At 38.3% G+C, this 20,046-nt stretch overlaps 1 pseudogene; it reads left to right on the top strand.

The window, feature by feature from the left end:
* The first annotated feature begins 342 nt into the window (after positions 1-342).
* LOC133059987 (EF-hand calcium-binding domain-containing protein 14-like) overlaps positions 343-20,046 on the top strand; it is a 34,571-nt pseudogene continuing 14,867 nt past the window's right edge.

Genomic DNA, 20,046 nt, shown 5'->3' with positions numbered 1-20,046 from the left:
TTTTATCTTGTCCCTTCATCTGTGACAGAGCTTTCTGCTTTTTCATCCTGATTAAATTTCTGGTATGTGGTTTTTGTTTTAGCCACGGTGGGGTTGGGGTTCTTCTTTCTTCTTCTGTCTGCCCTCTGATGGAGGAGGCTAAGGGGCTTGTGTAAGCTTTCTCATGGTAGGGACTGGTGGTGGGAAAAACTGAGTCTTGCTCTGGTGGTTAGGGCCTTGCTCAGTAAAGCTTTAATCCAATTATCTGCTGATTATTGGGGTTGTGATCCCAGCCTGATAGTTGTTCGGCCTGAGGTGACCTAGCCCTGGTGTCTATGGGCATTACGACTATGGGCATTAACTATGGTTAATGATGACCTCCAAGAGGGCTTACGCCTAGGGGAACCTTCCCAGACTGCTGCTCCCAGTGCCCCTGTCCCTGTGATGAGACCCTGCCATCCCACACCTCCACCAGGAGACCCTCCAACACTAGCAGGTAGTTTTGGTTCAGTCTTCTGTGGAGTCTCTGCGCCTTTCCCCTTGGTCTTGGTGTGCACAAGATTTTGTTTGTGCACTTCAGGACTGGAGTCTCTGTTTCCCCCAGTCCTGTGGAAGTCCTATAATCAAATCCTGCTGGTCTTCCAGTTCAGATTCCGTGAGGATTCCCTTTGTTGGGTTCCCAGCCTGGGAAGCCCTTCTCTTACTCTAGTTCTAGAGCCTGGAAGTCTAAGATCAGGGTGTCATCTTGGTCATCTGAGGGTCCTCTCACAGGATCAGACTACTCTTGGCACCCTCAGAGGGCTGAAAGACCCTCAATAAACAGATATGTACCTTTCCCTGATAAGTCATCATCTTACAACATGAGCATGGCTATTAAACTTGCACTTAAGGGTCTTGGGGTATTCTGATTATCTATTTCTTTTAATATGATATTTCCAATTTTTATCTTGTGTAATCTGGTACAAACCAACTAAAATCATACTGTTTTATTTTTAATTTACCTATAGCTTGATGCAGTATGATACCTCATACCCAAGATTTACTTGGGTATGTTTACTATTTTTTCAGAGAGGTGTGACTTCTCAACTGGGTATGCATACCCAGAAATCAATGAATTATCCTATTTCTGCTAAAAATATACTGAGTTTGAAGTATTAGAAGAAAATTAGACTGTTTACTGAACTCCATAGGTAACTTGTAGACACAAAATTACAAATGCATTGCTATCAGTATGTATTTTGACTATTGAAAGTTTTACATATTTCAATATTTTATTTATTTTTATTTTTTAAGATACTTGATATAGACCACTTTTAAAGTCTTTATTAAATTTCTTGCAATATTGTTTATGTTTTATGTTTTGTTTTTTTAGCTGTGAGGTTTGTGGAATCTTAGCTCCCTGAGTGATCAAACGCATACCCCCTACATGGGAAGGTGAGGTCTTAACTACTTGACCACCAGGGAGGTCCTCATAAATTCAAGATTTTAAACAAGCATTTCAAATTACTTTTGAGAGCACGGGTAGTGAAGACATTGATAAATGTTTACTTGAAATATCTTTTCTTCCCTATGTATAAATGATTATCATGATTTCACTAATAAAATATCTTAGAATTTTTCCATTTAGTCCATATGTTAAAAAAAAAAAAGAAAAGAAAACAGTAAATCACCAGCAGCCAGGTTATGGATTGAGCAACTCTCATTACTTTTGGTTTATTTCAAAGCCTCAGTCTGTAAGATATGTACAGAATTACTGAGCAGTCTTTTCTCATTTGATTCTAAAAACTGTGAGACAGAAATCAACATACCTAAAATACATAAATATTGAAACATGTGGTTCACCTCAAATGTTTAAAGCTCTGGAGCTTTACCCACAGAGACAAACTAAGCTTAACTTAATTGAGAAAGGAGGAAGGAAGTAGTTGAAAAGCAACACAGAATTGGTTTTAGAGATAATGGTAAACTTTTATCCCCCTAAAAGGATAAAAATTTTAACTATAATATAGCTTTTCCCAATACAAATTAAAATAAACTCCAAAAGTATCCACTGCATAATTTTATGAGTTTTAAAATATGCTTCCTAAAAAAAGGTACAGGTAATTTTTCTTGTGGTTTATTGGTAATCCTGAAGATTGTGTATTTTTTTGGGCGGGGGTGTGGTTTGACTTGTCATCTTTGTTGTATGCAGCAACCTAGATGCCCATCAGCAGACAAATGGATAAGGAAGCTATGGTACATACACACCATGGAATATTACTCAGTTTTTTAATCTTTCTAATCCACAGTGTAAAGATTAAATGAGATGAATAATATTACAGTATGAACATTCAATAAAGATTAGTTTCTTTTACATTCTTTAATGCTAGTGTGCATCCAAGGGTATAAAAAATGTCATCAAGTTGGGATTATGGTATAGTTTTTGGATTTTTATTTTTCTTTTGGATTTGGCTTTATTTGTGTTTAAAGACAGCATTTTTAAGGAACATGGCAGGCAACTGCTCTAATGTTGAACTGTTACCTCTCTGCATAGAATTCAGCCTTTGAATGGTAATTTGTGCTTTCATGCTCAGCTGCTTCAGTTGTGTCAGACTCTTTACAACCCTGTGTACTGTAGCCAGCCAGGCTCCTCTGTCCATGGGGATTCTACAGGCAAGAATACTGGAATGGGTTGCCATTTCCTCCTCCAGGGGATCCAGGAATTTAATTTGCATATCTTATGTCTCCTGCATTGGCAGGCATGTTCTTTACCATTAGCACCACCTGGGAAGCCCTTCTTGAAAACTTGTAGAAGAAGGCAATTCAGCAAAACTGGTTGAAGTGAGTAAAACAAGACAGGGTATAGAAGCAACCGGTGAAGTCAAGGTTTATTCACCACTAAGAAAAGGCAGGGGTTCACCTTCTTTCCCAATAGTACATTGGTGACATGTTGGTAGTTTGAAATTGGCCATTGTAGGTCAGAAATGCTACAAATCGGGCTTGTCTTTCTTTTTTCTCTCTTCCTTCTTTCCCCGTATCTAGAGCCAGCTCTTAGAGATTCACAAGCCATGGGATCAGTCTTGACCTATCATGATTGTATGATGATAGTTTCTGATCAAGATTTAAATGTATTTTTTTTAGGTTTATAAAATATTGCAGTGATATTCTCAGAACTGTAAGTGGAATGAATAGGGAAATAAGATAAATGAGTGACAATCAAGAGTAATAATATTACTTTTATTTTAGATGGTAGGCTATAATTTATTAATTTATTCATTTAACACTTCTTGTTTTTTTCATATATCCTGCATGCCAAATGGTATACCAGGTGCAAGTGTTTTGAAGATGAATAAGAAGACCTTTCAGTCACAAAGTTCATATCTAAAGGCATAGTCACATAAACAGAGAATACATATAAAATACAAATGAGGAGCTATGTAGGGGATATTGTAGGAGTATCTAAGAAGAGAGCGCATAACAAGTTATGACTGATTTCTACAGGATGTAGCACCTAATTTTTCAATAAAACTTCTTGGGATACATGTATTATTAAACGAGTAACAAAGAAATGAATCCTGCCACCTAAGCTCTGATATTTAACAGTATATATTTAAGATTCCTACATCTATCTAAACAAAAACAACTTTCCAATCTAAAACAGACCTCTTTGCTCTTTGGGTCAAGTTATCCATCCATCATGATATCATGGCATCCTCTGTGTTCAAATTGCCAAAGAGGATTTAGTTTTTTCTCAGACTATGCAACAGTTAGGTACATGTAATGGAAAGAAAAGCAACATTGTGTGTGTGTGTGTGTGTGTGTGTGTGTGTGTGTGTGTATGTGTGTGTATTAAGAGCTCTGATAGCTGTATCCACAGATTACTTGATTAAATTGTGTTTCTGCATATGCTGAAGAAAATACCTTTTGTACGTGGAAGATAAGAGGGATTTATAAGACCTTGCTTGAATGATAATTTCTTTAAATTGTTGCCAAAAATTAAATACTTGAATCTACTGGCTATTCCCAGGTTGCACTGAATGTGTTTTGAAGATTCCCAGAGGTACTATTGCTGTCTTTGTAAATGACAGTAATTAATAACAGAATGCCATTACTATAGCTTTTATTAAGTCATTAGCAATAAAAGCGATAAACTCCATATTAGAACTGTGGACAATGACTACAGACACTAGAGAAATCATCCAAAAATCTGAGGCCTAAGTAGTGAAATCTGTCCACCTTGACTAAATATGAACATGATACTTGCGGCTCCCAAGCCATTGTGATAAAACAACAGGTTTCCATGATATGTCACTAACTGGTATTTTCATCAGCTGCATCTGTCAGGGAGGTGTCATTAGTAAATTTCCAAGGATGTTTCCCACAGTATTTTCCAGTGATGATGCAAAAAAAGTATGGAAGATACAAAAATGGTTCTTGAAAATAAATCTGTCACAGGGTGATATTTAGCCAACTCTAAAGAAAAGCAGCTTAACATCCATGGAACTGCCTGTATAGAGAAACATTGTCAGAACTGATGTATGGAAAATTAAATCAGTGACCTTGGTCACTGCAGTAGCAAAAAATTGCTAACTGGATCCAATAGGGTGGCTTAGAGGGATAAGTGGGAAAACTATACAAAAGAAGCAAATTTTAAAATAGAAATAATAATCAATAGCCTAGTGGTGTATTATATTTTCAAAATACTTCTAGGAGCATCATCTCATTTAATTATAACAAATTCTTTGTCAAAAAGTAGTTATTTTTGTGACCATGCTGCATATGAAGTTTAGAAACATTATTTAATTTGTTTAAAGACACAGGGCTAAAAAGAGTTAAACTGAAAATTGATCAGCAGTGTTTAGAAGGAAATGGCACTCCACTCCAGTATTCTTGCCCTTGGCGGGCTACAGTCTCTACCTCTCTTTTGAAATACAAAGAAAAATGTGATACATTTCTTCCCAAATTCTTTGCAGGAAAGGTAGGTAGGCTTCAAAAGTGAAAATGGTTAAGCAAGTGATTTTATAGACATTAAACTTCCCTTTCAAGACAGGCTTGCTGGATAATTCCTGACTGTAGAGGAGAAAATCTTTCTGTGAGAAGGAAAATTTACTGCCTGGTAATAACAGGGGAATTTCCTTGAGAGTATCTAAGAATATCAATGTTGTGTAATGTAATTACTGTTGAGGTTTGGCTTTTGAAAAAATGTAGGCTAAGTGGCAAGGAGTACATGAAACTTACATTTAACTCAATTTATTGAGCAGCACTTAGTCCAAAGATCCAAATGTTATAGGCTACAGATATGAACACAATCAGGTATCTGTCATCTAGGCAGTTATAATTTACTTGATGAAATGACAAAATATCTTTAATATAGCATTGCAGTAAATATCAATACAACAGAAAAGGTAATTATACAGTGAAAGACCAAGAGAAAGAAAGAGTGTTTTCTTTGAGAAGGAGAAATGGAAGAGGTGATAAGAATGAAGGTAGGGAATGGACAGCTGGCAATGTCAGGAAGAGTGAGCTGAGGAAAGACGTGCTGAGAGAGAGGGTGAGGCTGGTCTGACGAGGTCGGCACAGGAGGGCCCCACCAGGGAGACTGAGAAGGAGAACCTGAGGGCACAGCAGTGACATAAAGCCAGGATGAAGAGAGAGTAGATTTCTGCCGTGTCCACTCAAGGCGAAGTTCACTTCCAAATCAGTGCCCATGGAGGGAAAAGTGAAGGAAGAATAAGGTAATTTCAGTGGGTGAATGAATGAAAAATAGGCTGAAGGTGGGGATGAGGTGGGTGGGTAATATTTCTTTATGAAACTTTGCTGTGATGGGATGGAGATGCTTAGGTGAGCAGCAAAGAGTCTCAAGGCTGAGGGAGAAGAGTCTGCAGGGAGGGCAGGGGTGAAGGAGAAATACTCGATGTGGGGAAGGATTACCTCGGTGGAGGCAGAGTTTCCCTGCCCAGGGACAGTGGGGGCCCAGCTCTGAGTAGAAAGAGGGAATCTTCTTCAGCTCAGTCTAGAGGAAAAAAGGAGCATACGGATGGATAAGAATATGTTGACAAATAAAAGTGACTGGAAGTTGGAAATATTCACCTGTAATTGCGTCAGTTTTCCAGTTGAGATAAGAGTTACCATAAGAGTGTGGGGCAGGATAAGCTTGAAAATGAGACAGTTGTTGAGGGGAAAGAAGGTGGTGCTGAAAACAAATAACTGAGATTTGAGGTCCCAGCTCTTTGTGAAAATCATTATTCTGCTTTTCTGATCTATATGGTCACTTGGTTTTACACAGCAGAGCTTAGGAAACCACTTTAGGTATAAAGAAAGGGACTGAGATTGAGTCATGATTACAATTTTTCCCAGATGTTTCCTGTGAAAGGGCAGGAGGATAAGATTATTGAAACTGTAGTGACCAACATTTCAGAAGAGCAGAAGACAAAAAGGTGATCAAAAGCATTTTATGTATGAGAGGAATAGAGAGGGATGGAGTCTCAGTTATGGGATTGGAAAGAAATCCTAACAGGAAACAATGTCCTTGAGGTGGTCAGACGATGAGATAAAACTAATGTCTGATTGAAACAATTCAAAGTGATGAGAAATGACAGGGGTGTGTGTGTGTTTGCACACTCACACCTACCCACGTGCACTCTAGCTTCTTTTCGGGGTTTCTTTTTCACAGTTCCCAATCTTACTTCTCTGTGCCATAATTTTAATTGTTGCCCAAATACATAATTTATAGATTCAGAGCCCTGTCCCTAAACAAATCCCACCACAGCAGCAGTGCCTTCTCACAGACCTTATGCAAGGAGGCCTTTTGGACAAACAGCAGTTTCCTCTCTAGCTAATTCAGCATAGGAGGTGAGGGTTGGCTCTCATACACCAGGCAGCAGATGAAGACAAAATGAGCTTAACAGCTAAACTGTAGACAATTCAATATTCTCAGCAGGTGAGCTTTGTTAAGTTTGGATCTACAGATTTCTAACTTCTGTAGTCACTACTGCTCTAATTGGGGTTGATTTATTGTTGCACCAGCTATTGTACATGCTTAAAGCACAGATTCCTGTAACTGCTATACTGAGGTCACTGTGTACAATTTAAGGGCTTCCACTAGGTAATCCTGTTCCCAAGTGGAGCAAATATTAGAAACACAAATGAAATGTAAGTTTGCATACAATTAAAGTGTTACATCTATAGGTTCTGAAATTGGTAAGAGATTATTTTAATTTAATATGGCATGAAGTTATTTTCATTCTTTTTTTTGAAAAGCAACTGTTTATTAGAACCAATACAAGAGTATGAAAAGTGAGAAGAGAGAAGGTTGGAAGGGGGAAGAGAATGAGATCTGCATCAGATGTCAGTTGTGAAACACAAAAATTTTTAAATTTTAAATATTTATAAAAGTCAGATAATGAGATAAAAGGTGAATGTTTATATAAATATATATAGATATAATATAATCAATAATATATTATATATAATATATATTATAATTATATTACATATAATATTATATATATTATACATATAATACATATATACATATAATATATAATATTTTATAAATATTATAACAACATTATATATATTAGATATTGTATATATGTAATATATATATATGATTATATAAATATATATCACTTTTCCCAAAATAAATAAAAAGTAGACATATTTGGCTGAAATAAAACCAAGAAACACAACCAAAACTCTCCCACAAACTAAAAATATCCATAGAGAATTCAATTTCCCATTTTTACATTCAGAACTCTGACAACAAAGTGTGATTTGTTTTTCTACTCAGGATGGTACCTAGGGCTGAAAGAAGCCCAGCCTCAGGTTCCTCTCAGCTCCCATCCTGTGGAAGGGGTGGGAAGGCCTGTGGGTCATGGGCGAATCACCTCCTGGCTACTTGGCAGGATGTCTGACTGTTCTCTCTCCCTGGTCCAGGACTCCCCAGAACCTCCTGATGCTTTCAGCGCAGTGAGCAGAGGAGCAGAGTCCATAAAACACAGAACTGGAATGTGACTGTGGCAAGAGGCCGGGACACTGTGCCTTTTTGTGGGTTTTACATCTACAGCCAAGGAGAAGGAGAGGAGAACAAACATTATTGGGAAGAGGATCTGGCCAAGCCCCTAAACTGAGATGGAGAGTAAGGCTCTTGAGTCCACACCTGGGCAAATAGAAATAGTGTGCGAAGGTTTCCCAAACCAGAGAGAAACATTGCTGAAGCCAAGTTCAGATTCTGGACACTGAGAGAGAAGTGGCAGATGCTGAATACAGTGAATTAGATGAAGTTTTCAGGAGTATCAGTACCCAATTCTGAGGGTTAAACCTATCTCTAGAAAAAAAAAAATTTTTTTTTCTAATGTTGCTCTTTTTTGATGGAGGATGGAGGAAGATAGCCAGCTCATTCCTATGAGGAGGCAGAGGCTTGGGTACAGATATTACAAACGGGTGAAGTGACCCAGCTCTTCTGGGATCAGTTCAGGGAGCAATAAACAATGATATAAATCAAGTACACTGTGTGTTCTTTGCTCCTGAGACAGTTCCAGTCTGTTCTAAGCCCAAGGGGAATGAAACCCCAACTCCCAACCTGCAGAGAAATCTTGGATCTCAAACAGCCTCTCTTTGTGGATCAAAGACATAGAAAATACTAAGTGCCTTCCCCTGGCAATGCACTTAAGTAAGTCTGAAGTAAGTCTGGACTATTAAGATTCTAAAAGTCGTGAAAACACTGTCAACATCTGAACGAGCAGCTTTGACCAGCGGTGGGGCCAAAGAATTTGCTGAGGTCAATAAGTGCTTCTAAGCTTGGTACAGCTTAGTGAGGACAAAAGCCAATGGCAGGCCTAGACTTCAGCTCAAAGTAGCCTCCACCAAGGACTCTAAATGTATTCTGCTGACTATGATTCACAGTGCCTCACAACACCCCTGTGAATTAGATCAGTACTATTACCCCCATTTGACAGATAGGAAACTGAGGCATTGATAAGAGTGGCTTTCCCGAGGTCAGACATTATGAATCATCGAGAACTTGACACACGCAGTTAGCACCCACTCAATTGCCTGTTCCACTCCCTGGGGCATTTTTGTTCTCACAGTGCACTTGATGCAAAAGAAGACACGAGACACACCTCACTCTGCAAACTAGATGAACTCAATCAGCCCGCAAGTATTAACGGCTGGCCTATTATTTATCTGGCATAATGCAAGGAACCTTGGAGAAGAAACAAACTGCTTCTGAAAGTCATGCATTAATGAGTGTTTTGAAAATAACATTGCATTTTAAACATTAAGAGCATGCATTATTTTGTAAAGAAATAGTTTACCCTAAGTGTTGAAGGGCTATGTCACACCAATTTCTCAAAGTTCTGTGCTAAGTAACATAAATTAAAATTCAGAATAAAGCAAGATCCCACTCAAAAATAAAACTAAGACCCATTTCCTCAGTGGTAGAGGGTAGTCTTTGCTAGTATTGTGATATTATTAGTGGAAATTATTAGTGTAAACCCTGACTGGTTTACAAAGTCATCTCCATTAATTTTGGTTGTCAATGCTGGTGCATGGTTAAACTAAGCAAAATTGAGATCAGCCTGAAAATGTGAGCTGGAAATGTTCATGTTTCTGGACCAAAATCAATTATTATCAGTGGTGGCCCAGGTAGTGCTCGGAGCTCCAAGGCTGGTGGGGAAAGGATCTCAACAGCGGTGACAGCAGCCGCATCCTCCACAGGCTGAGCTAGGAACCCAGGTACCACCAAACACCCTGCTGCCACTCGTCTCTCCCTCACAGTACGACCACACAGTCCTGGAATTCTCCAGGCCAGAATACTGCAGTGGGCAGCCTCTCCCTTCTGCAGGGCATCTTCCCAACCCAGGGATCGAACCCAGGTGTCCTGCACTGCAGGCAGACTCCTTACCAGCTGAGCCACCAGGGAAACCCACCTAGGGGCAACATTGTCCAATTTTCTGACTCAACTCAACCGCAGGAGTTGCAGTATCTTCACAACAGGTCAAGATTGAGGAGATAGATGCATGCGTGCTAAGTCACTTCACGCTTTGTGATAGTATGGATGGTTGCCTGCCAGGCTCCTCTGTCCACGGCATTCTCCAGGCAAGAATATTGAAGTGGACGGTCACCCTCTACCCCACGGGGTCTTCCAGACCCAGGGGTCTTCTGTCTCCTGCCTTGGCAGGCTGGTTGTTTACAGCTGGCACTGCCTGGGAAGCCCAAGGAGACAGATGCCGACACTTGTTTTTCCATTATATTCACTCTTGATGGGATATTGACAGAAATTTTGTTAAAGAATTTTCAAAGCTCCCCTCAGCCATTTCTCAGTTTTCTCTTGACCTTCTTTATCTTTGTCTTCTTTGCACTTTACAGTGTCCCAACTCAGCATTTAAATAGGGATAGACCATTATTGAGGAGAGACAGTAATAAATTGAAATGGGTTCTTAGAATCTTCTTTCCAACCAGAAATATATTTCCCAGAACATCTCACAGCCAAACAATGAACTTGCTCTACTTTTGGAAAATTTACGTTCTTTTTTTCACTTACAAAAGCTTAAAACTCAATATACCTGTGTGTGTTTGTGTGTGTGTATGTGTGTATATACATATAATTTTTCCATATTACCAGCACCTTTCTAGATGTTATGGGAATATAAAAAGGTGAAACCTAGACCATGACCTCAAGTCTTGACAATCTAAATGGGACAGACTAGCATCACTTAGGGAAATACAGGGCCAGGCACACAAGATGGGATGTGAGAGTGAATCACCCCCATGATATGTCTTCACCCAGCAAACATCGATGGGGCCCCTTGCCTCAGATGCTCTTCTAGGGCTGAGCATACAGCATTGAACAGAGCTGATGAAAAACCTGCTCTTACGTGGCCCATGGTGCCATGAACAGACAATCAGCAAGATAAACACATAGACACAATAAAGAGTAAAGAAAGCTAAATACAGACAATGAGGAAGAGAGGGGCCCAAGACACACTGGGGTTTGACTGGGAATTTAGGTGGAATGTCCAGTGAAAGATGAACTGTCTGGGAATCTGAAGGAAGTGAAGGAAATTAACCAGCCATGCAGATAACTGGGAAAATACATTTCAGGCAGAGGGGCTGTCAAATGTAAAATTGCTGAGGCAGAAGTATGCTCAAGGAAGAACAGGGAATCAGATCACTATATGTAGGTCTTTGTGAGAACTTTGGCTTTCACCTGGAGTGATAACAAGGGATAGAAATCAAGAAGTAGGTAGAGAGTGTAAAACATTAATAAACAAAAACCCCAATTAAATAGATCCAGCAGTGGAGGTTCTGGAGCCCTGCAATAACAGTAGAGGTCATCAGGAAGAAGGAGGACTTACTTTCCTTGCTGACCAGGGCTCAGCCAATGAAAAGCCATGGAATCTTTAATTATAGCCCTCCCACCTTCCTTTCCCTACTATAAAAGCAGCTCCCTCCCTTGCCATATGGGGACTTGCACTTGGCTCCCCACAGCTGCAGAACCCAAACTGTAATTCTCTGCTGATCCTGAATAAACCCATCTTCACTGGAGAAATATCTGGCCATTTGTTTGTTTCAGAATATGAGAAAGAATAAATACAAGATGTGAAATTTCCACCAGGTTCGGGAGGGTGGATAGAATAATATCACAATACTAGCAAAGACATGGTAGGAATTACTTTAGAGGCCATGATGTTAAGGCGCCTGGCGTTATTTAAGTGGAAAAACATCCTATGACTGGATAATGATGGTGGGACTAAACTACTGATGACCTTGGGAGACATGAAAATAGGCTTATATGTGATAAAAGAGAAACACTGGGAATCTGGAAGCTTTTGGCCACCAAAGCTTGAATAAATTGGAGAGAGACCAGTTCAGGACAAGACATAAAAGAAATAGAGAAAAAAAGAAAACTGATTTCTATAGCAGTTTAAAAAACCAAACCTCTATTCTAGCCCTCTGTGGACTTTGAATTTCTGCCCATGGTTTATAAACTTGAGTGGTTTTGTTTGAACAGGACCCTTGATAATAATGTAAGAATTGTAGTTTGAGGTAGAAAAGAACAGCAGGTGAAGGGGAAAAACAGGAGGGATAGAGATAGGAAAAGAAGTAAATAAATACTTAGGTAAGCTAGAAGAGCTGGAGCTCTGTTAATGATTTCTAACAATCTGATATTAATAATGTTTTAATGTGTTAGCATTTATTGCAGCGGGGTAACCTGCTTTAGACTACCTCCCACTGGTTCTTCAGCTGTCAACATTTTGAGTTTAGTGTTTTGAAGCATATTTTTCTAACAGTAAAATTAAAAAGTGTTTTAATGTCTACCTCCTACTGCCTCTCTGACATGGAAAGATTTTCACACGAGTTTATACAGGAGGTAAAAATAAAAACTGCTTTTACTGAGCCATTGATCTGTGAAATGCAGTAAATTTCCAAATGGCAAGACTAGAACAGTGTTTATGACTGTGGGAGACTCACTGACTACAGGGTATACTTTTCGGTGGGTTGAGAATTTGGGAAATTCTATTTTCTATATATGACCTTTAGCAAGTATAGAGGTTGGGAGAAAAATTCTTTACAACCCTGACTGGTTTACAAAGTCATCTCCATTAATTTTGGTTGTCAATGCTGGTGCATGGTTAAACTAAGCAAAATTGAGATCAGCCTGAAAATGTGAGCTGGAAATGTTCATGTTTCTGGACCAAAATCAAAAAGTTACAATTAAGGGAGTTTAAAGAATAGTGATAAAGAACAACAAAATTTCAAATATGTTTAATGAATTTCTAGTGATCAATTCATGTCAACACTTGTCTGTTGCTGTCACTGCTGGGGATAAGTACATTCTGGTGTGGAAACACCAATGGTTTAATTACTTCACACATGAACTTACTGATGGGGACAGAATAGGAACAAGAGTCCAAGTCTGGGGTCCTTGAACTATGGCTCATGAGCCAAATATATTCCCCTCCAGCCTCTTTCTGTAAATATGATTTTATTGAAACACAGCCATACACAATAATTTGTGGGTACCTGTGGCTGTTTGGGGGCTTCCGAGGAGGCTCAGTGGTAAAAGAATTCACCTGTCAAGCCAGAGATTCAGGATATCCAGGTTCAATGAGGGTTTGACTCCTGGGTCTGGAAGACCCCTTGGAGAAAGAAATGGCAGCACGCTCTAGGATTCTTGTCTGGGAAATCCAGTGGACAAAGGACCCTGGTGGGTTATAGCTCGTGGGGTTGCTAAGAGTCAGACATAACTTAGCAACTGAGCACAAGACTGCTGCTATTGTTGGTTTTTAAATTTTTTAAAGTTACTTATTGGAGCATTTATTGGAGTATTTTTTAAAAGTTATAATTGGAGGATAATTGCTTTACAAGATTGCATTGGTTTCTGCCATACAACAACATGAATCAGCCATAGGTATACATATGTCCCTTCCCTCTTGAACCTCCCTCCCACTGGAAGGTTGCTGCTGAACGAAAAGATGCCGGGATTTTTGGCCTCCGGAGGAGAAGAATTTAATCTGGGGCCAGAGATGAGGCTGGATCACTCAGAGCTTTTGTGTAACAAAGTTCTATTAAAGTATAAAGAAGACAGAGAAAGCTTCTGACACAGGCATCAGAAGGGGGCAGAAGGAGTACCACCCTGCTAGTCTTCAGCTGTAAGTTATATAGTCACTAGCAGTCTGTTAATGAAAGGAAAGGAATGTCTTAAAAGTCAGAATGGCACCAGGCCCCTCATCCATAAGATGCATTTTGGGATAATCTTGGCACCAGATGATTCATCCCAGGCCATAAAATGATTGACTTGAATCTTGTCGAAGGGCAGATTACCATACAAATAGTTTCATTTACATAGATTAGGGGAACAATATCTGAGTATAACATACTGGTTTGTCAAGTAGGTTCTGAGCCCTTAGGCTGAACGACTTGAAGACAGAGTCTGGGGTAAATGCATAGCACATTAACATAGCTTAAGACAAACATTTCCATAAGAACAATGCATTGGTTAACTCAAGGTTTGAGAATAGTTAGCTTCAGGTGAAACCAGGTGTCATTATGGCAACACAGTATTTTAAGAGAAACCTCCTTTTAAATTTGTATAGAGAAGAAAAAAATATATATCGTATTTGTTTTCTCCTGCTGCTTAAGAGAGAGAAAAATGTCTGACCCTTGCAGCCTATTTCCTCCATCTGGAGACACCTGGCCTTCCTGCCCATTACCTTTTCACCACCTCCCACCCCATCCCACCCCTTTAGGTAGTCACAGAGCGCTGGTTTGAGCTCCTTGTGTTATATAGCAGATCCCCATTGGTGATCTATTTTATGGTGGTGATGAAACTATTTGCAGGCCAGCAGTGGAGACACAGACATAGAGAACAGACTTGTGGACACAGCTGGGGAAGAAGAGGTGGGGATGAATTGAGATAATAACGTGGAAACATACACATTACCACAGGGCTGTCTTTACAGGACAATGACAGAGCTGAGTAGTTGCTGTAAATATGGCCTCTGCCCCAAAGTCGAATATACTTACTGTGAGGCCTTTAATGAGAAGTCTGCCCTATGTCTTCTAAGAGCACTGCTCTGCGTGGGAATCGCACGACTGGAAGGTAACACATATTCTGTGAGTAGAGGACAGATGAATCTGGGAGAAGGAGTTAGGGGCAGAGAAACAGCAGAACAAGACCTCATGGGCCTCATGAAACAGTCTGTGAACTCTACTGTCCGTGGAGAGCTTATCTGAACACGCTATCATTCAATGTTGCATTCCCTTTTTAAAATAATAAGTTTTTTTTTTTCCCCTAAACTCTATAGCAGTAATATTTTTGGCTAGTGCCAAAAAAAAAAAAAAAAAAAAAAAAAAAAAGAAAGAAAGAAATGTTTCTTTTTATGCACTGAACTAATAAACTAATATAGGTACAACTAGTAAGCAAAACGACAAGCTGAAGAAGGAATTCACAGGGCCTGGACTCCACCTTAGGCCTGTCCATGCTGATCATGCTCGGCCACCTCTCCAGTGGACTCTGAACTCTGTGTTTAGTGCCTATGGAAACGACGACAGAAGGATAAGACCCCCTCCAGACAGGAGAACCTTGAAGATCGTACCCTGGTTACTCATCGCCTGAGAGAAAACACACTCTAATCACCCCTTCCTCCAGACAGTATCTATCGGAAAGTAACTACAAGCTTATCAGTTATTAACTGGTTGGAATGTAATTGCGGGCTTATTGATAATTAACTGTCTGAACACATAACACATGAATGATGGGGTTATTGTGATTGTATTTACCCTTCCTCAGTTTACGTAAGTCTCAAGGAATTTGGGTTGGTGGGTTCGGACACATGGGGTATAAAAGATTTTCACAAATGCTGGTCGGGGTCCTTGGCTAAGAGGAGATTCTGCCTTGGGCCCGCTGGTGTAATAAACTGCATTCCACTATCTGCATTGTCCTTCTGAGTGAGTTTGTTTTCTGGAACATGTGGCTATAACAAAACAAGTGTTAACAACTCTTTTTTTTTTTTTTTTTTTTTTTTAACCAAGGCAGTAAGAAATAGGCTGCTGTCATCGTCTCATTGTCATCCACTTTTATTATAATAACGTTGTTTTGAAGCTCTGTGAAAGAAAATTGCTGCTTGCTGAGATCACAGCATATAGACAAACTGGATGAAAAATTCAGGTCTATTACATGCCGCGTGTACTATTATTTATTTAGAGACTGAAATTTGTGGCATTTATTTAGGGGAATATCCATTTTCTCTCTTTTGCAGAAGAGCTTTCTGTCTCATCCATGAAAACTCCATGGCATCGCACCTTATAAACCCATGAGAAGAACCTGAGTTGTGCGGTGCAGTGATGGATGAACTCACTCTGGGCGCTGAATATCCCAGCTCTTGTTGCTGCAGCCATCACAGATGCTGCATCTTTTGCTTACAAAGCTGAAATGATCAGTTAAAAAAAAAAGTCAATTTTCACTTGTTTCAAGACAATTATTTTTAATTTTTTGAATGGATTATGCCTCTTTTATTTTTTGCAATAGATTTTAATTCTAATTTAATAATAGGCCAGCACAGCACAGGAGTTGAGAAAAGCATTTCTCAGACTTTGTGATCTCTAGACACATTCCCACTCAAAACTCACTGAGGGCTTCAAGGAGTGTTCTGCTTATGTGGGTTATATCTATTATTGATGTTTTTGCTGCTAAATGCAAGGGTTTCAAAGAACAGAAAAGCAAGAGATTAAATTGCCAACATTTGTTGAATCATGGAGAAAACAAAGGGGTTCCAGAAAAGCATCTACTTCTGCTTCATTGACTACACTAAAGCCTTTGACTGTTTGGATCACACTAAGCTGTGGAAAATGCTTGAAAAGATGGGAATACCAGATCACCTTACCTGCCTTCTGAGAAACCTGTATGCAGGTTAAGAAGAAGCAGTTAGAACCAGACATGAAACTGATTCAAAATTGGGAAAAGAGTACAAAGGCTGTATATTGTCATCCTGCTTATATACCAAGTATGTCATGCAAACTGCCAAGCTGGGTGAATCACAAACTGGAACCAAGATTTCCCAGAGAAATATCAATAACCTCAAGCATTCAGATGATACCACTCTAATGGCAGAAAGTGAAAAGGATCTAAAGAGCCATTTGATGAAGGTGAAAGAGAAAAGGGAAGAAACTGGCTTGAAACTTAAAGTTCCAAAAGTTAAGGTCACGGCATCTGGTTCCATCATGTCATGGCAAATAATTGGGAGAAAAGTGGAAGCAGTGATAGATATTATTTTCTTGGGATCCAAAATTACTGTGGATAGTGACTGTAATCATGAAATGAAAAGATGTTTGCTCCTTGGAAGGAAAGTTATGACAAACCTAGACAGTATGTTAATAAGCAGAGACATCACTTTGCTGACAAAAGTCCATATAATCAAAGCCATGGTTTGTCCAGTAGTCATATAAGGCTGTGACAGTTGGACCATAAAGAAGACTGAGAGCTGAAGAATGATGTTTTTGAATTTGGTTCTGAAGAAGACTCTTGAGAGTCTCTTGGACTGCAAGGACATCAAACTAGCCAATCCTAAATCCTAAAGGAAATAAATCTTGAATATTCATTGGAAAGACTGATGTTGAAGTTGAAGCTCTATTACTTTGGCCATCTGATGCAAAGAACTGACTCATTGGAAAAGATCCTGGGGCTGAGAAAGATTGAAGGCAAAAGGAGAAGGGGATAGCAGAGGATCAGATGGTTAGATAGCATCACCGGCTCAGTGGCCATGCACTTGAACAAACTCTGGGAGATATTGTAGGACAGAGGAGCCTGGCATGCTATAGTCCACAGTGTCACAAAGAGTTGGACACAATTTAGGGACTGAACAACAATAATGCTACTAGAAATTTAAACTGAATCACTTTAAAATGTTTATTAGCTCATTTTTAATTTCTTTCTGTGGTAAAATACACAAAATAAAATTTACAGTCTTAACCACTTTTAAATGTGCAGTTTACTGTTGTTAAGTGTAGTCACAGTGTTTATAACATTAATTCATTTTAGATGACAATAATAAATACTATATATGGTGATATAAGCTATGTGTTTTTAATGCAAAATAACTATTCATTTATTTTGAAAAATAAAAGCAATTTCTCCCCCAGGTTCTATTAAAGTAAAAGTAGCATGTTTTTACATTTTTGTAGACATTTCTTTAATGTCTAGCTTAATAAGAGATGTTAAAATCTCATATCAACTTTGCATTCATTGTAGTAAAATATATTGTTTGGTGAAAGTGTATGAAGAAATTCTGGTTTTGTATAAATATATAATTGAGAAAAAATGAATATATTCTAATAACCTCTCCAAATAATTGTGGTTCATTATGTGGCCTTCACTGTTTACATGAAACAGAATAAAAAAATATAAAAGGCAAATCACATCTTAGTATATTCAAAAATAATTTTGATCTCACAGATCCTCTGAAAAGGACCCCTATGTGTCTTATAGAATTAACAGTGTAGGGTACAGCATTCTGCAAATTATATGACTTCATGGAAGCAAAAGTGAAAGTGTTAGTCACTCAGTCATGTCCGACTCTTTGCAAGCCCATGGACTGGGGCTTGCCAGACTCCTCTGTCCATGGAATTCTCCAGGCAAGAACACTGGAGTGGACTGCCATTTCCTCCTCCAGAGGATGTTCCCAACCCAGGGATCAAACCTGGGTCTCCTGCATTGCCAGGAGTGTTTTTATCGTCTGAACCACTAGGAAAGACCACAGTGAATAGTAAATGTTGTAGCAAAAACTATATTAGAATTTTTTTTCAACAAATTGTGATGAAATTTGTCATCATAAAATTTGTCAACATAAAATTTATCATCTTATCCATTTTCAGTTGTACAGTTCAGTACAGTTAGTGGTATTAGCTATATTCACATTGTTATGCAACATATCTCTAGAAATTTTTCATCTAACAAAACTGTTGCTAGGCAGCTGGATATTCAATATGCACAAGAATGAAGTTGGAATCTCACCTTACACCAGAGAAAAATTAACATTGGTTAAAGGCCTACAACTATAAAAGTTGTAGAAGAAAATGCACATAAACATCTTTAGGACATTGATTTTCACAACAATTTCTTGAATATAAAACATAAAGCACAGGCAAAAAAACAAAAATAGGACTATATAAGCTTCTGTTAATCATAGAAAACAGTCAACAGACTAGAAAGAAAAAGGCAAGCTACAGTGTGAAAGAAAATATTAAAAAATCATTTTTCTGATGAGTTGATATGTAGAATATATAAATAACTCTTCAGCAACCAAAAACCAAATAAATTGATTAAATAACAGGCAAAAGGCTTGAATAGACAGAATTTCCTTAAAGAATATGTACAATTTTCTAAAAAGCATATAAAATAATGCCCAACATTACTCATTATTAGATAAAATGAGTTCAAACTTCAGTGAGCTATTACTTCACACACATTGGGAACATGGCTACTACCAAAAATAAACAAAATGACAAATGTTGAGGAGAGGTGGGGAAATTAGAAGTCATATGTATTTTAAGTGGGAATGTAAAATTTTATGGCCACTTTGGAAAACAGTACAGATATTTCCCAAAATCATAAGACAGAATCACCTCATGATCCAGCAATCCCATTTCTAGACATATATCCAAAATAATTAAAAAGGTCTCTAAGAGATATTGGTCCACTCATGTTCATTACAGCATTACTCACAACAGTCAAGAGGGAGCAGAAGCCAACCAGATATTCATCCATAGGTGAATAGGTGAACAAAATGTGTGTGCATATACAATGTAATTTTATTCAGCCTTTAAAAAAAGAAAGAAATCCTACCACAAGCTACAACACAGATGACCCCTAGGAACTGATCTTTTCTTTCTCTTGTGACAGCTTTCAACTTAAAGTCTATTTGACCTGATGTAATATAGCCATCCCTCATCTTTTGGACACCATTTGCATGACATATCTTTATCCATTCTATCACTCTCAGCCCATGTGTGCCCTTGGATCTAAAGTGAACCTCTTTATTAGACAGCATACAGTTGGAGCTTGATTTTTGTTTTAGGGTTGTTTTTTTTTTTCTTTTTCTTTTTTTAATCAGTATAGTCAATCTATATCTCTATGTCTTTTGATTGGGGGGAGTCTATCTATTTACATTAATCCCATTTTGTTTCTGTGTTATTTGTGTAATGTTTTTGTTGTTCATTTCCTCTCTTTCTGAATTTTTTCCCCAATTCACTGATTTTTTTAAATGCTTTGATTCTTTTCCCATTTCCTTTGCTGTATGTTCTGTAAGTATTTTCTTTGTGTTTACTGTGAAGATTACATAGAATATCTTAAAGTTATACAATCTATTTTAAATTGATAGCAACTTAACTTCAATTGCATAAAAACTGTATTCCCTTTTATGTCTCTGCCCCCTGCTTTATTTATAAATTACTGATTTTATAAATTACATCTATTTATATTGTATAGCATTAACATACACTGATGGTTACTTTTGCACTTATATCTTTTATATTATATACAGAATAAAGAGTGATTTAACTACCAACATTACAATACTACAGGAT

The sequence above is a fragment of the Dama dama genome, chromosome 7 (assembly GCF_033118175.1).
Source record: "Dama dama isolate Ldn47 chromosome 7, ASM3311817v1, whole genome shotgun sequence".
Classification (NCBI taxonomy): domain Eukaryota; kingdom Metazoa; phylum Chordata; class Mammalia; order Artiodactyla; family Cervidae; genus Dama; species Dama dama.
The sequence above is the reverse complement of the archived record's forward strand: the minus strand, read 5'-3'. Positions and strand labels throughout refer to the sequence as shown.